This window comes from Peromyscus californicus, unplaced genomic scaffold (genome assembly GCF_007827085.1).
Source record: "Peromyscus californicus insignis strain IS unplaced genomic scaffold, ASM782708v3 Scaffold_18__1_contigs__length_77618521, whole genome shotgun sequence".
Lineage (NCBI taxonomy): Eukaryota > Metazoa > Chordata > Mammalia > Rodentia > Cricetidae > Peromyscus > Peromyscus californicus.
The window spans coordinates 39,712,910-39,727,835 of NW_026294480.1; positions in this window are offsets into that span (position 1 = coordinate 39,712,910).

The window sequence follows — 14,926 nt, forward strand, 5'->3', positions numbered from 1 at the left end:
AGCTTTTACAGACACATGTATCAAAATTGGGAACTGAGGGCTCTAGAAAAAAGGGATATCAGTTTCACTATTATGTTTACTAATATCATTGGTTTGAAACAGTTGAGAACCCTGTCAAGAACTTGGACGGAGTGAGAAGTGTGAGAAGGGAGAGGGAAGGTAGCGGCGATCTGGGGAGGGACAGGTTATGACTGTGGATCTGGAGGTTCCCAATGTTGGCAGTGGGACATGAATCTGGAAATATAGTCAATTTACTAGAAATGTTGGGGAGTGCCTCCTGGGTTGGCAGGTTATTGGGAAATTGGAGTTCCCTCTCAAGTTTCTCAATTTCCTTAGTAAAAGAATTGAATGCAGAAGGAAGCTTGAGCATAATTTTATTAGGGTTTAAAAGAAAGGGCCTGGGTGGACAGACAAGCTGCAGATCTCAGCAGCTGTCCAGAAGAGGGAGAAGAAGAGAGACAAAACTCGATGCCATTTGAGGCAAGCCAGGATGAGGTCAGCCACATGGCAGCGAAGACGGCTTCAAGAAAAGAGTAGAAAAGCTCCAAGTACCAGGGCAAGTGTGCTTAAGCTTTGACCAGCATTGGAAAGTAATGCTTTTCTGAGTAACTCAGAAATGGGGGCAGCCTTAACCCAGCCCTGTGGCTGTGGCTTCCTGAGTGATGACATTAAGGATGGGCTTCTGGGAAGGAGATTATCTTATTGACGTGATAATTATTCCTCCCACCTCCCTAGCCTGATGAATCTGCCTTCCTGAAAGGCACTGCCTTAACCAGGCAGTCCGCTAGCCTAAACAGATGAACTCTTGAGGGGACAATGACACATCTCCACCCAGAGGTGGATTCCATTCTTTTGACCTGAAGCAAAGAGCTTACTTACCCTCAATGGGTCTCTAGTGCATAGAGTCCATTACAGATGTCAAGATGAGGGGCTGTATTAGAACCTCTGCCAGTGAGAACCACAGATGACTTTGGAGTAGAGCAGAAGCATCGCTCATTCATTAAGAGCTATGGAAGCTACATTAAAGAAGAAATGAGGTATCCATTTAGCAAAGAGAACGAAGCAGAGGTTCAGATGTCTAAGGATAAACCCCTGGGTATAAAGTAGTAGGAAACAGGAAGCAAGGGCCAGTGTCTGTATCGAGATTCATCTTCAAGACACATCTTCACAGCAGACATTGAGGCAGCATGACCAGCCTTTTGCCAACAGGGAAAGCGAGGAGCAGAGAGACAGATTAATGAACGGAAAACAATAATAAAAAAGGAAAAGAAAAGGATTGCTCCTAGATACATTGGAGGAGAAGGTTTATTGCAGATAAAAGGCAGGGACATCTGAGAGAGACCAGAGGGAGCCTGGGCTGATGTGCAGAAAGGGGGAGGGGAGGGAAGAGGGGAGAGAGGGGAACCAGGTGCAGCAGCCAGGAGGCCAAAGGTAGAAGGGAAGAGATTTGGGCATTAGAGATAAGGAAAAATGGGCTGGAGGAATCAGTACCTCAGGTTTGGGTGACCAGAGACCATGTTATCACATAGAAGAATGTTAGCAGGGAGAAGAGATGGATGGAATCCCGGGCTGAAAAGAAAAGCTCCCGAAGGTCAAAAGGGCAGTTTCCAAGCAGCTGAGGATAGGCTGTGTTCTGAGGAGAGTGAAAGCCCTGTGCTAGGTAAGAAAGGGAGAAGAGCATAAGGCAGGAAGCACTAAAACCGTAAATATCAAAGTGGCTAAGCCGCTTTATGAACTGGAGGCATTAAATATTCAGCAGGCTCTTTACTTAAGTGTACTATTTCCTCCCATCTCAGTGTGGGCAAGGATTTTTTCCTTCCTTCATTTTACAACTCAGTCTGTGGAGAAGGGGCTCTTCCCTCGGCGGATTTAGACAGAGGAAATAGCACCGCTTTACCTCGACTTTATTTCCATTTTATGTATGTTAGTCTTCCTAATTTGGCCCAGCACTGTTCATCTCATTTAAAAGTATTGAACCCTCCATTTCACCATGTTTTCGTCATGGAAACCACATCTTTGACGGGAGATATCATGTAGGAATTAGATAAACACGTTTAAAATGGAGGATGTCATGGCCAGAACTTTGCTGACTTCGGAGTTTTAAAACTCATCTTCGACTTCCAAGTGCAACTGAAAAAAGTTTCGTTCCCCATCCCACCCCGCCCCCCCCCCCCCCCCCCCCCCCCCCCCCCCCCCCCCCGCCAGGACTTACAGGGAGGGCTACATGGCTTCTTAGTCTGACCGGGCCTGAAATTTGAGGATGTCATTGAGACTCTTTTAAAACCCATCTAGGAACGAGTGTTTTTTTGTAAACAACGAAGTTTGGCTGCGAAGTAATTCATACTTACGTGTCATAATATGTCAAATATATCAAAACATGAAAATTTCCTCTAAAACGAGCTGTACAGAAACGCATGTACTTCAAATACATACCAGGGAGCCATGCAACACCATTATTCGTTAAGTAGGAGAGTTTCTTCAGCGGCTTCTAAAGTAATATTCTTAAAAGTTAAGAGAGGAAAATGTTGACCATTTTTGTTAGCTGTTCTCGTAGTAAGATGATTTTAGCATCTTAATTAGTCAAATCTTTCCCCCCCCCCCATGTAGAATTCCCCATGTTAATACTGTGGACAGATAGAAGGAATACTGAGCAAGCATCAGAATGTTTGGTTTAATCCTTCACTTTCTATAGTCCTAGGCAAGTCTCAGAGGTGATTCTCGTTGGGCATCTGGGATTAGGAACCATAGGACCGCAATTTGTGGGACCAGCAGCCCCACTGATAGAAAAGGGAGGGTCGGGCAGCCATTGCTTATTAGAAGAGATGGAGGCAAAGTGTTCTGGTGGAAGCCCCACCCCTCTGCCCAGACCCTGCCCCTCAGAAAGTCCTGCCAAACACGGCTCCTCCCCCAGAGAAGCTCAAAACCACTCCCACAGGGTATTTAAACTGCCCCTCAGAAAACAGACTTATGGTTTTTCAGTCTCTCATCCATGTCTCCTCTTTGGGGGGCCGGAGAATCACCTGAGAACACTTTACCTATTAAACGGGGCTTTTCTAATTTGGTCTGATTTGGTCTGATTTGGGTTGCTACATCGGTGGAGAAGCTTATTGGGGTGCAAAAACTTTTCAGAGATGACTCAGCATCCACTCTGTAGCTGAAAGGTCTTGGAAGTGGGGTCCAAAGGGGACACTGGGAGGATTGTCGGTGGTAAGAAGCTTATTAGGAATGTTATTAATACTGTGGACCAACCGACAGCAGCATCGTCGGGGCTCTGAGGAGGAATCAAGTCCATGTGACAGTCAGATCCTTTCTTAGAGGTCCCTGAAGAGGTTTTCAGCAGGAAACAGCCAGACTCTCTGATAAATCATCAGGCAGAAGGGAAGGGGCTGGGGGAGGGTAGTGGGATAGCACTAGTCACAGGTGGCCCTTCAATCTGTCAGAACCTGCAAATTCAACTCTCAGTGAAGAAGTTCATGCTCCTAGATGTCTGTTAGCTAGAGTCACAGACAGTGCTCTCCCTGGGGTGCCTGTCACTCTAGCTGGAGAATCACAGACCTGCTCTCAGTGGGGTGCCGGTCACTGTCTGGGAGAAGGTGGGGGGGGAGGATGGGGGGAGGATTGGGAGGGTGCGGGGTGCAGGTACTATGGTCTGAGAAGCAGCCTGGTTTAGAATCTAACTATTGCTTAAAGTGTACACTAACTTGGGAGATCCTTGATAGGTTCAGGATTGGCAAGTGATCAAATCTGCCCAGAGGTGCTAAGAACTCTGCTGTTTCTGGCTGGGGTTAGGGACCCTCATTCTGGGAAAAGTCTTTCTTGCTAGACAAACAAAATGCCAAAAAGGAGTTACTCTTGTGTTCTCTTCATCTTTGTGCCATTTTGTTTGGACATAATCCTCCTTGCCTCTGAGGAATTTAACAAGCTCCTTATTTATGGATGGGGAAAACATCCATAAAGCCCAGAAGGTTTTGCCTCTGGCGTCACTGTGAAGCCACTCCTGAAACTGTCAGGGAGATAAGACTGTTGTTCTGTCCCAGTTCGTGGTCTTATCAATAAATAAAAGATTTGATAGGCCGGCACAGAGAACTGTAAGCAGAAGTATTAATTATAAGAGAAGGTGAAAATATACACGTTAGCATCACAAGGGACCACATGAGTGATGAACACTGGGTTGCTGTTTTATAGGTGAGGGAGTGTCCATGTGGGGGGGGGGTTGGTGGGGTTGGAGATACTTGATAGTCTCTTCCTGTGATAAAAATTCAGTCCTCAGTTTGTTCCAAGGTCGCCTCAGCCAAAGTCATACACAGGTAACAGGTGGATGCTGAAGTCAAATCATCCAGTGGGTCATTTTCTTTCCTCTTAACCTTACCTTTGGAGCACCACCAGTGGACAGGCTGTAGGGCCCATTTGTGGGGAGGATATTGGGGAGGCCATGGGGTGGGCAAGCTTGGCATTTTGTGCTTGATAGTGGCTCCCAGATCTTGGAGCGAATCTATGAGAACAGAATGCTTCCCATTTGATTGGGCGAAAGGAACTGACTCTTGGTCTAAGAGGAAAACAAGGAGGGGGTAGTTTAATAAGGGGTGTGGTCAGCGCTTACCCTGACTATTCACCGACTAACCCTTTCTTAAAGTCAGCCCTGGAGCTTGTCCTACTTACCAGACCTTTTTTGTTGTACTTTCTAAACATTTAAATATTTAAAACTACTTTGAGTTAGATTTTCATAACTGCAGTCAAATGTGCTCTAAATGATACAGAGTGAAAACTATTTTTTTTCTCTTTTCTTTTTTTTTGGTTTTTCGAGACAGGGTTTCCCTGTGTAGCTTTGCGCCTTTCCTGGAACTCACTTGGTAGCCCAGGCTGGCCTCGAACTCACAGAGATCCGCCTGGCTCTGCCTCCCAAGTGCTGGGATTAAAGGCGTGCGCCACCACCGCCCGGCCTATTTTTTTTCTCATGTGCTTGTCCTTGAAATCACAGAGTGCTTGACACAGCCACATGATTCAAACTCCTTACTTCTAATGAATAGGTAAGAACTAGGAGGCGATGTGACATTCTGGAGGTCACAGAGCAAGTTAGAGACATGGCTAGAAATCCCAAAAGATTTGTGTGGAAAGCTCAGTTGAAGTAGCCATATTAACATCCAGCAGTTATGTTCACATCCCATGCATGTGTGGTGATGCCATGTACAAAAGGATACCACAAAAGCTTAGGAAGCCTCATACATAATCTACAGATTGTACTACTGGGTTTGGCTATATCAGTTTTCTTTATGCTTAAATCAAAACTAGCAATAGCAGTCTAGATTCGACTACAAGAAAAAATTTAATAGGCAGTTGCTCAAACTCTTTTTTCTTCACAGCAGAAGCCCCTAGAGCAGAGCTGAACCTATGATTTAGTCTTGAGCCAAGTGGGTATCAGCCATCACATGATTTTACAAAACTATAAATGATTCACAATCTATAGGAAACTCTGTGGTTGGAGATTGGTTCTTTGGATGTGAGAGTAAGTCTGATACAAAGATGCAACCATCTTTGGGCAGAATAGAACCCCAACTCATGCTTCTCCTGCTGATATGATTGTACCATTACACAGCCACTAGGGGAAGAGAAAATGGTCCACCAGCCAGTAGAATAAACTGAACCTGGTGTGGCAGGGCCCGGGGCAGGGGTGGTCGCAGGAACACGGACAGGGACTGGTATAGTACAAAATGGAAAATGATATGAATTTTAAAGAAGATTGTGGTGGTCTGAATAAAAATGGTCTCCATGGGCTCATCTATTTGAATGCTTAGTCATCAGGGAATGTCACTATTTGAGAGGGATTAGGAAGTGTAACCTTGTTGCCTAGGTATGACTTTGTAGGAGGAAGTGTGCCACAGGTGGTGGTGGTGGGGCTTTGAAGTTTCAAGAGCCCGAGTCAGGTTCAGTGGCTTTTTCTTCCCGCTGCTTGTGGATCCTGATACAGAACTCTCAGCTTCTTCTCCAGCACCGTGTCTGCCTGCATGCTGCCATGCTCCCTGCCATGATGACAGTGGACGAAACCTCTGAACTTTGAGCAAGCCCCAACTAAATGCTTTCCTTTCTAAGAGTTGCTGTGGTCATGGTGTCTTCTCACAGCAATAGAACACTAAGACAGATTGACAATAAATTGTGCTATCCGCACACCTGTGCTCATTTAACTCTGCTTAGGAACACTTTGTGTAGAAAGGTCTACTAGTTTGCCTCATTTTGTATGACTTCTTTCTCTAGAGCAGTCACTGAATGTTAGCTGAGCTCTGTTTACAACCACTGTGACTGATGACACCAGAACTCAGTGACACAATGTGGTAATTTTTATGCTTATGGGTTCTGGAAGACAAAAATTTGGACAGGATGCAGAAGGAACAGCAATTCTCTGTTCCAAGAGTTCTTGGCCTTCTCTGGAGGACTGTTGGAAAGCTCAAATGTTGGACTGGGCCTAGCCCCTTTCGTTGGCTAGTTCATACTGTTTGTCGACTAGGGGTATAAGTTAGTTTCCATATGAGTTAACATGGGCTTTCTCTATGTGTCCTTACAAGGCTATAAGACAGATCCATTCAGAGGAACTGACCTTTCCTTCTGTTCCAGCCTTAGAGTCAAGTAGCCTCACTTCTGCCATACTCCACTTACTAGTTAAAACCTTCTATTTATTTATTTATTTGTTTGTTTGTTTGTTTTTTCACTTGTGAATTGTTTATTTTTAGATTTTTTTCCACTTTGGATTTTTTTAAAATTTTATTAATTAATTTTTTTTCATTTATTTTATATCAGGACTGCAATTTCCCTTCCCTCCTCTCCAACCATTCCTCCCCCTGCCTCCCCTCTGCTCCCTGCCCCACCTTATCCATTCTTCCTCTGTTTCTACTCAGAAAGGGACAGGCTTCCCATGGGTGTCAACAAAGCATGGAATATCACGTTGAAGTAGCATTAAGCTCCTTCCTTGTATTAAGGCTGAGCAATATAACCCAGTATGAGGAATAGGTTTCTAAAAGCCAGCCAAAGCTTTAGGGACAGGCCCTGTTCCCACTGCTAGGAGTCTCACAAATAGACCAAGCTACACAACTGTCACACATATGTAGAGGGCCTAGCTCAGTCCCCATGCAGGCTCTCTAGCTGTTAGCCCAGAGTCTGTGAGCTCCTATGAGCCCAGGATAGTTGTTCCTGTGGGTTCCCTTGTGATGACCTTGACACACACACACCCCCTACCTCACTTGCACAATGCTTCCTCCCTCTCTTCAACAGGATTTCTGGAGCTCAGCCCATTGCTTGCCTGGAGTCTTAGATGGGGCCATCCTTATAAATTCCTGGGAGTTTTCCTTGAACCAGGTTTCTCCAGGACCCCTGAATGTTCCCCCATCAAGATATCTCTTTCATCACTCTCCCAGTCAGTCCAGCCCCCAACCTGATCCCTCATGTTCCCATCCCCTCCCACCCCCACTCCCGCCCACCCATGCCCCCAGTTTACCCAGGAGATCTCTTCAATTCCACTTCCCAGGGAAATCCATGTGTCCCTCTTTGGGTTCTCTGCTACTGGTTAGGAAAACACCTAAATGAAGGAGATTAGCTTTAAGGTTCCTGTTTGGACAAAAAAAAAAAAGATATATAGAAATGATAGAATAGAGGGTAGATTATTGAATCTAATCTGAAAAGTAAAGAGAGTATATAGATATGATATAAATAAAAAGACAGATTACTGAATCTACTATTAAAAGATGACTGCTAGTTTTAAGTACTTTAAATTGGATTGGATTTTTATATATTGTATGCAAATTATATATTGAAATTGATATTATTAGAAAATGCTGTACATATATTTCTAATCTTGTTCAGGATATTGTACTTGTACAGTTCATTTAACAGTGTAATGCAATTTGCTAATCCTTGGATGTTATTATTACCAACTATTAGGATATACAAAAATGAAAGTTAGTAGTTAGACATTACAATTGAACTTGTGGTCACATTAGGTGCTTTCAAGGCTCAGCAGAGATATATTTTAGATATTCAGGTCATCTTCAAACCCTTCAGAGATCTACAGAATATGGCTTTTAAAATGTTTTAATAACTTAGATTTTTTTCTTTTTTTTTATTACTTTGAGACATGTCAGCTCCTGGCAGCACCAATCTACTTCAGAGAAGATATGGGCATTGAAGAAACTGCATATGGAATTAACTTTCATTGTGGCAAAAGTTAGCCACTGGGCAACAAAGTGCCCTCAAATCAACTGCTGACAGTACGCTATCCAAAATGGACAGACAGGACACAAAACAAAGGACTACTGATCCTTGTCAAAACAAGTGTGGTTGCGGCTTTAGCAACAGGCGTCCTCTGAGGCCAGGACAATATGGCACCATCACTGAAGTGGCTTTGCAATCCGGAAAAGGTACAGTGCCCCTTTCTTTGAAGGCAGCTGAACAGGCAATGGACTGATGGCTTTTGGTGTGCAGTGGAACAGTAGCTGAAATAGTTATTCTTGAAAGAGTAACTAGGCTGACAGAATCTAACCTTTCAATGGTAGACTGGCATTTAATAAAAGAGATGAAGCTACCCACAAGCCAAGAAGAATGGACAACTGAATTCCAAAAAACACCAATTTCCAGAATTTAAAATTCTGAATCATAACAGGACACTGGTGGAATTCATGTTTATCTGGTACATTGAATACTCACACCTAATGTGAGGTCAAGCTGTAGGCCTTGTGTACATCCTACTTCACAAATGAGTCTGTCAGATATGCTAAGCCTATAGGCTAAAGATGATGCCCCAATGTTGTGGAGAAACCTTGGGTGAGTGTCTAGGCAGCTGGCTGTTTCTGTCAATTCACATTTTTTTGGAAGTCGCTTGTTTGTATTTCCTGTTTTTCTAGTAATATTATTTCCTTCTTGGGTCTCTGAGGGAGTTGAAGATTAGATAGTTGTAGTTACAGTTTTCCTTGTTAAGAAATTTCAAAAAAAGAAACTCACTAAGGAAGTGTAAAGTGTATAAATTTGAAAGACATTATAAGATAGTTTTCTGTTGGTAATACAAGTTAGGATAGAAAGTGAATCAGGTACATTTTGGACTTACCAAAATAGGATAGATAATGGAATATTTTCTCTGAATTTGGTCAAATGAAAAATGGACTAGAAATTGTTGAGGTATTTATTGCTTGTATATATTGTATATTTTCGTACTTATTATATATAGTTTTTCTTATATTAGTTATAACTTTTTTATTATCTTTATTTTTATTAGAAACAAAAGAGGAAATGTGGTAATATTTTATTTGTATGTTAATAAATAAAGTTTGCCTAGAGATCAGAGGACATAGCCAGCCATAAACAAAAGTCAGGCAGTGGTAGCACATGACCTTAATCTGATCACATGGCAGGCAGAGTCTCTGTGTGTTCAAGGACACAGTCAATCATGGTGACACACGCCTTGAATCCCAGTACCAACCATAGAGACCTGGAGGTCTGTACAGACAGGCAGTGATGAGGAAGTGAGGTGGCTGGGCTAAGAGCCAATGAGAAGGCAGAACAGCAAAGCAATAAAGGTGCAGGTTAGACAGGAAGAAGCTCTCTCTTGGGAAGCTATAGCGGTGTGGTGAGCTAAGGTTAGCTGGTGGCTCTCACCATTTCTCTGATCTCTACGGCTTTCACCCCTATATTTGGCTCTGTGTTTCTTATTTAATAAGACTGTTTAGAAATTCATCTACAGTTCTCCTTGTTACCTAGCCTCTCTGGGGCTGTGGACTGTAGTCTGGTTATTTTACTTTATAGGTAATATCCACTTATGAAGGAGTACATACCATGTTTGTCTTTCTGGGTCTGGGTAACTTCACACAGGATGATTTTTTTTTCTAGTTTCATCCATTTGCCTTCAAATTTCCTGATGTCATTGTGTTTAACAGCTGAGTAATACTCCAGTGTATAAATGTACCACATTTTCTTTACCTATTCTTTGGTTGAGGGGCATCTAGGTTGTTTCCAAGTTCTGGCTATTATGAATAACACTGTTATGAACATAGTTGAGCAAGTGTCCTTGTGGTATGATTGAGCATCCTTCAGGTATATGTCCAAGAGTGGTATCTCTGGGTTTTGTGGTAGATTGATTCCCAATTTTCTGAAAAACCACCATATGTATTTCCAAAGTGGCTGTTCAAGTTTGCACTCCAACCAGCAGTGGAGGAGTGTTCCCCTTATTCCACATCCTCTCCAGCATAAGCCTATCATTTGTGTTGTAAGATGTCATTTTGATTTGCATATCCCTGATGGCTAAGGATGTTGAGCAATTCTTTAAGTTTATTTTGGCCATTTGAGATTCTTCTGTTGAGAATTCTCTGTTTAGATCTGTACCCCATGTTTTAATTGGATCACTTGGTAGTTTGATGTCTAGTTTCTTGAGTTCTTTATTTATTTTGGAGATTAGTCCTCTGTTAGATGTGGGGATAATGAAGATCTTTTCCCATTCTGTAGGCTGCCATTTTGTCTTGTTGACAGTGTCCTTTGCCTTACAGAAGCTTTTCAGCTTCATAAGGTCCCATTTATTAATTGTTGATCTCAGTGTCTGTGCTACTGGTGTTTTATATTCAGGAAGTGGTCTCTTGTGCCAATTCATTCAAGACTATTCCCTACTTTCTCTTCTATCAGGTTCAGTGTAACTGGTTTTATATTGAGGTCTTTGATCCACTTGGACTTGAGTTTTATATAGGGTGATAGATATGGATCTATTTGCATTTTTTTACATGTCAACATCCAGTTATGCCATCATCATTTATTGAAGATGCTTTCTTTTTTCCATAGTATACTTTTTCATTTCCCCTTTAAGGGCCTCTATCATCTTCATAAAGTAATTTTTAAGGTCATTTTCTTGTGCTTCAGCTGTGTTGGAATATTCAGGTCTTGCTGTGATAGGATTGCTGGGTCCTGGTAGTGCCACATTGACTTTTCTATTATTGAATGTGTTCTTACACTGACATTTAGATATCTGGATTTGGGATGATTACAGATCTGGGTGTTGATTCTTGTGTTTGTCTTTGTTGGGTTGGTGCTTTGTTCCTTTGTTTTCTGTTTTCTTTATTGTCTTCTGGACTAACTGGCCAAGGGTTCTGGTGATTGACAAGTCTTCAGGTCCAGTAGGGTGTCTCTGTTGATGTTTATGGGGGTTGGCTGCCTAGATCCAGCCTAGCCTCTTGTTTTTCTAACTGGTGGGGGCTGTACCTGTGCCTATGGAATCTGCTGGAGTTGCAGGGAAGGGCTGGCCATGGAGAGGATGAGGAGGTGGGTGGGGTTGGGCAGTGGAGTGGATCTTGTGGGTGACAGAATCCAGTAGGTGGTGGTGGTGGTCCAACCTATAGGCAGGTCTCTCACTTGCTCCTAGTTAAAACCTTTGTAAGACCAATAGGTGGACAAGTGGCCTCACTTCTCAATGGGTTAATGAAAAGTGTGGTGGTTTGAATGAGAATGGCCCCCATAGGCTCATATATTTGTATGTTTGATAGACTGTTTAAGAAGGATTATAAGGTGTGGCCTTTCTGGAGAAGTTATATCACTATGAGTAGGCTTTGAGGTTTCAAAAGTCCACACCAGGCCCAGTCTTGCTCTCTTTTCTGCCTATTGCCTACTGATCAGGATGTAGGCTCTCAGCTACTGCTCCAGCACCATGCCCACCTGCCTGCCACTGTGTTCCCCACCAGGATGAGCATGGACTCTGAAATTGTAAGCAAGCCTCCAATGAAATGCTTGATTTTAGAAGATGCCTTGATCATCTTTTCATTGGAATAGAACAGTGACTAAGACAAAGTGGGATGAAAATATCAGTTTGGCAACCCTTAGAAATTAAGACATGCCGTTGTTAGTTTACTATAGCCAAAAGTAGGTTGGGGGCAGTGGTCTTCTATGGTTATAAAGAAATTGCTCTATCTTTGCCTATATCTTATCCATTTTAAAAGTTACCTTAAGATAACCTACAAAGGACAGGGATGTATCAGTCCTGTTTGCAAGTCCTGAAAGATAATTGCAAATATGGGAACTTCAAGATTGTCCTTAATAGGATGGAAACCAAGTTCAATCTGTTGCTCAAGGACACTGCTCTCCAGGTGGCTAAGCATCCAGATTATTCATCAGAAATGAACTGGATCTGGATGCCAGCTTAGAACATTTGTGCCTGTGTTGCCTCAATTGAAAGATAAGACCTGTTTCTGTTTTTCACAAAAGTCAGTGAGATGGCATTGTATTTTAGAAGCTCACAATTCAGGGTATTGGATACAAAGACTTCAAATCTCAATTCACCCCTCCATTCTTTAACAATGAGGATCCCAACAGGGTTAAACTCATATGTCAACGCATATGACAATAAGATGAATGTAAAATATGCAATGTAAGTTTGCTATTTACATTATAGTTGTCCCAGGATGGCTATTATAGTTCAGTGGAAGAATGTATATAAAGTCACTTTGCACACAGTAAATCCTGTGGAAAATGTGTTATTGTTGTATTATGCATTATTATTGTCTTGTGTTTTCTAGCACCCCTCTAGCTCAGCAGTTTTCAAATGTGATATTTATGGGATTCATTTACTGTAATCGTTAAACATATACAGTTTGGATGATTCATTTCAGTGTGTCTAGGGTGGATGTGAGAATGTGAGATTGTAATGTTTTTCCTTCTGTCTACAATTAATTTTTATACATGGAATGGATCATATACAGGCACTGGGGTTGACTTAAAGATCCCTAGAGGGGCAGGAGCCCTTGGACAATAAGGCATAATAAATGCACCTCTGCTTCCTGACAGGCAGCAGCGTGCTCCACAGGCTTCAGAGGGTGGCCAAGTGTCTGCACAGCTGAGAGGGATGCTGGGAGGAGCCAGAATGGACCACCACCAGGAATCACTGTCTCCAGGGAAGTTTCCCATAGATCTATTGACCTCTCTGCCATCCTGAGTTCAGTGAACGTGAACGTTTCTCTCTTAGTGACCAGGAAAGCCATCTAATAAGCTAGAACATTAGCCATCTACCAGAACTTAATTTTTATTTAAACAAGTCATCTAAGTTAATGCTCATGGCAAACCCCATTAAAAACAAAAGTATTTGGTATCAGTGGGCTCTCAGTTGCTTTCTGCCAACCACAGGGCTGATATTCTGGAGAGACATTTACCATCTGCAGGAGAATGCAATGGCAAGTGGTCGCCACCATGGAGACTGACAGGGCTAGAGATGTCTGCTCTTCCTTTCTGGGCAGCCTGTGATGACTCGGAACTCACACCATTTCTGTTTTGGTCTCCATCTTTCCCACATACACTTATTTTTGAAAAACTCTGCTCTAATCTCTTGTTTCTGGAAAATATCTTGTTTGCTGAAAAGAGACACTGGTGTTGCTTGTATGATTCCTCTGTCTTTTCATTTTCTTCACCCGCATCATATTTTAGAACAACTGAGAGGGTATTGCCAAGTCTTTTTCAACTACAAAAAAACCCTCATGATTACTTCATATTTTTCCCTCCCCTCTAAGTTTTCCTAGCTTGACAATATTTATGTGTGCCGGTGTACCTCTTTATATGTATGTGTACATCAGCAGGTAAGGACTCTTGCAGCCGAGTCTGACGATTTAAATTTAATCCTCAAACCCATGTGGTGGAAGGAGAGGACAGACTCCTATAAGTTGTGTTTTGATCTCTATATGTACACACACACACATGCATCCACCACACACACAGGTGGGCACCCATGAACACATGCTAAATAAATAAATGAAATTTAAATAAAATATGTAATTGAATATATATGTGAGTTCTATATATTCAAATTATATTGTAATAACTTTTTAGATATTATTCATGTTTCTTTTTCTATTTTTGAGACTTTCAGGGCCCCTCTCCAGATTTAAAGATTACTAAGTGACATTTAAGTGTTGCATTCAGATGACATTGTACTTTCCCCAGTCAGAATTGAAACAGAAAGTCATAGTCATTTGTATTCTGCCCTCTGCTGGTGGAAATAGGCCACACATGCTTCCTTCTGGACTTGTCCGCATTGTATAGAAAATACTGATAGACACCTAACTCACGCTGAGCTGAGCATCTCACTGGGTCCCCTCTGAGTTTTGTGTCATTTCATTCTCCCAACATTTTTTCTGCAAGATTCTAAAAAACATCAAAGAGCATAGCTTCTGTAATCGAGACCAAAAAGCCAAGATTCAAACCTGATCATGTCCGTATCCAAGGCACGCACGTATCTGTGGCACTCTGTCTCAAGTTCAGCATCTTCAACAAAGAAACTTGTTCAAGAGAACTCTGCATTGTGTTTCACAACCATGTTTAAGCAAGGGTGTGATGACCGTGATCCCCAAAATACAGCCTGCTCAGTAAACTCAAGTTTATTGGTGGGGTGTTCTTTCGGTTCCTGTCTTTCATGTGACTCACCGTGATTTTAAAATGCAATTTTCCTAGTGGGACGGGGTTTGCAGTCTTCTGACATCGCAATGAGATATCATTAGAGACTTTTTTCATTCTGTTTGCTGCGACTCACAGGAATTCAGTGCTGGTGCTACTGACTAAAGGAACTTTATCATCCTCAAAACGGAGTTGCCATCAACTGAAGGGTTTGCAAGGAAGGAAGCAAACGGTGTTGAACAGTTGTGGAGATGACAGAACCGTGTTTGAATGCTTTAGAATCTCCTCAAAAACAAATGGCACAATCGAAAGAGTTCTGTAGTGTTGGTGGGAATGCGGTAAGACAGAAATCTTACTACAATGCTACCCAGTTTGTAAGTTGTTCTGGTGTTTTTGGAAGCAGATTTGTAATTTATACTGGGTGGGGGCTGGGGGAGAGAGGGAGGGTAGGGGAGGTCGAGAGGAAGGCAAAGCTTTGACTAAGAGATATTCAGTACAGCATTATTGATGACTTAAAAGGTGAAAACAACTTAAG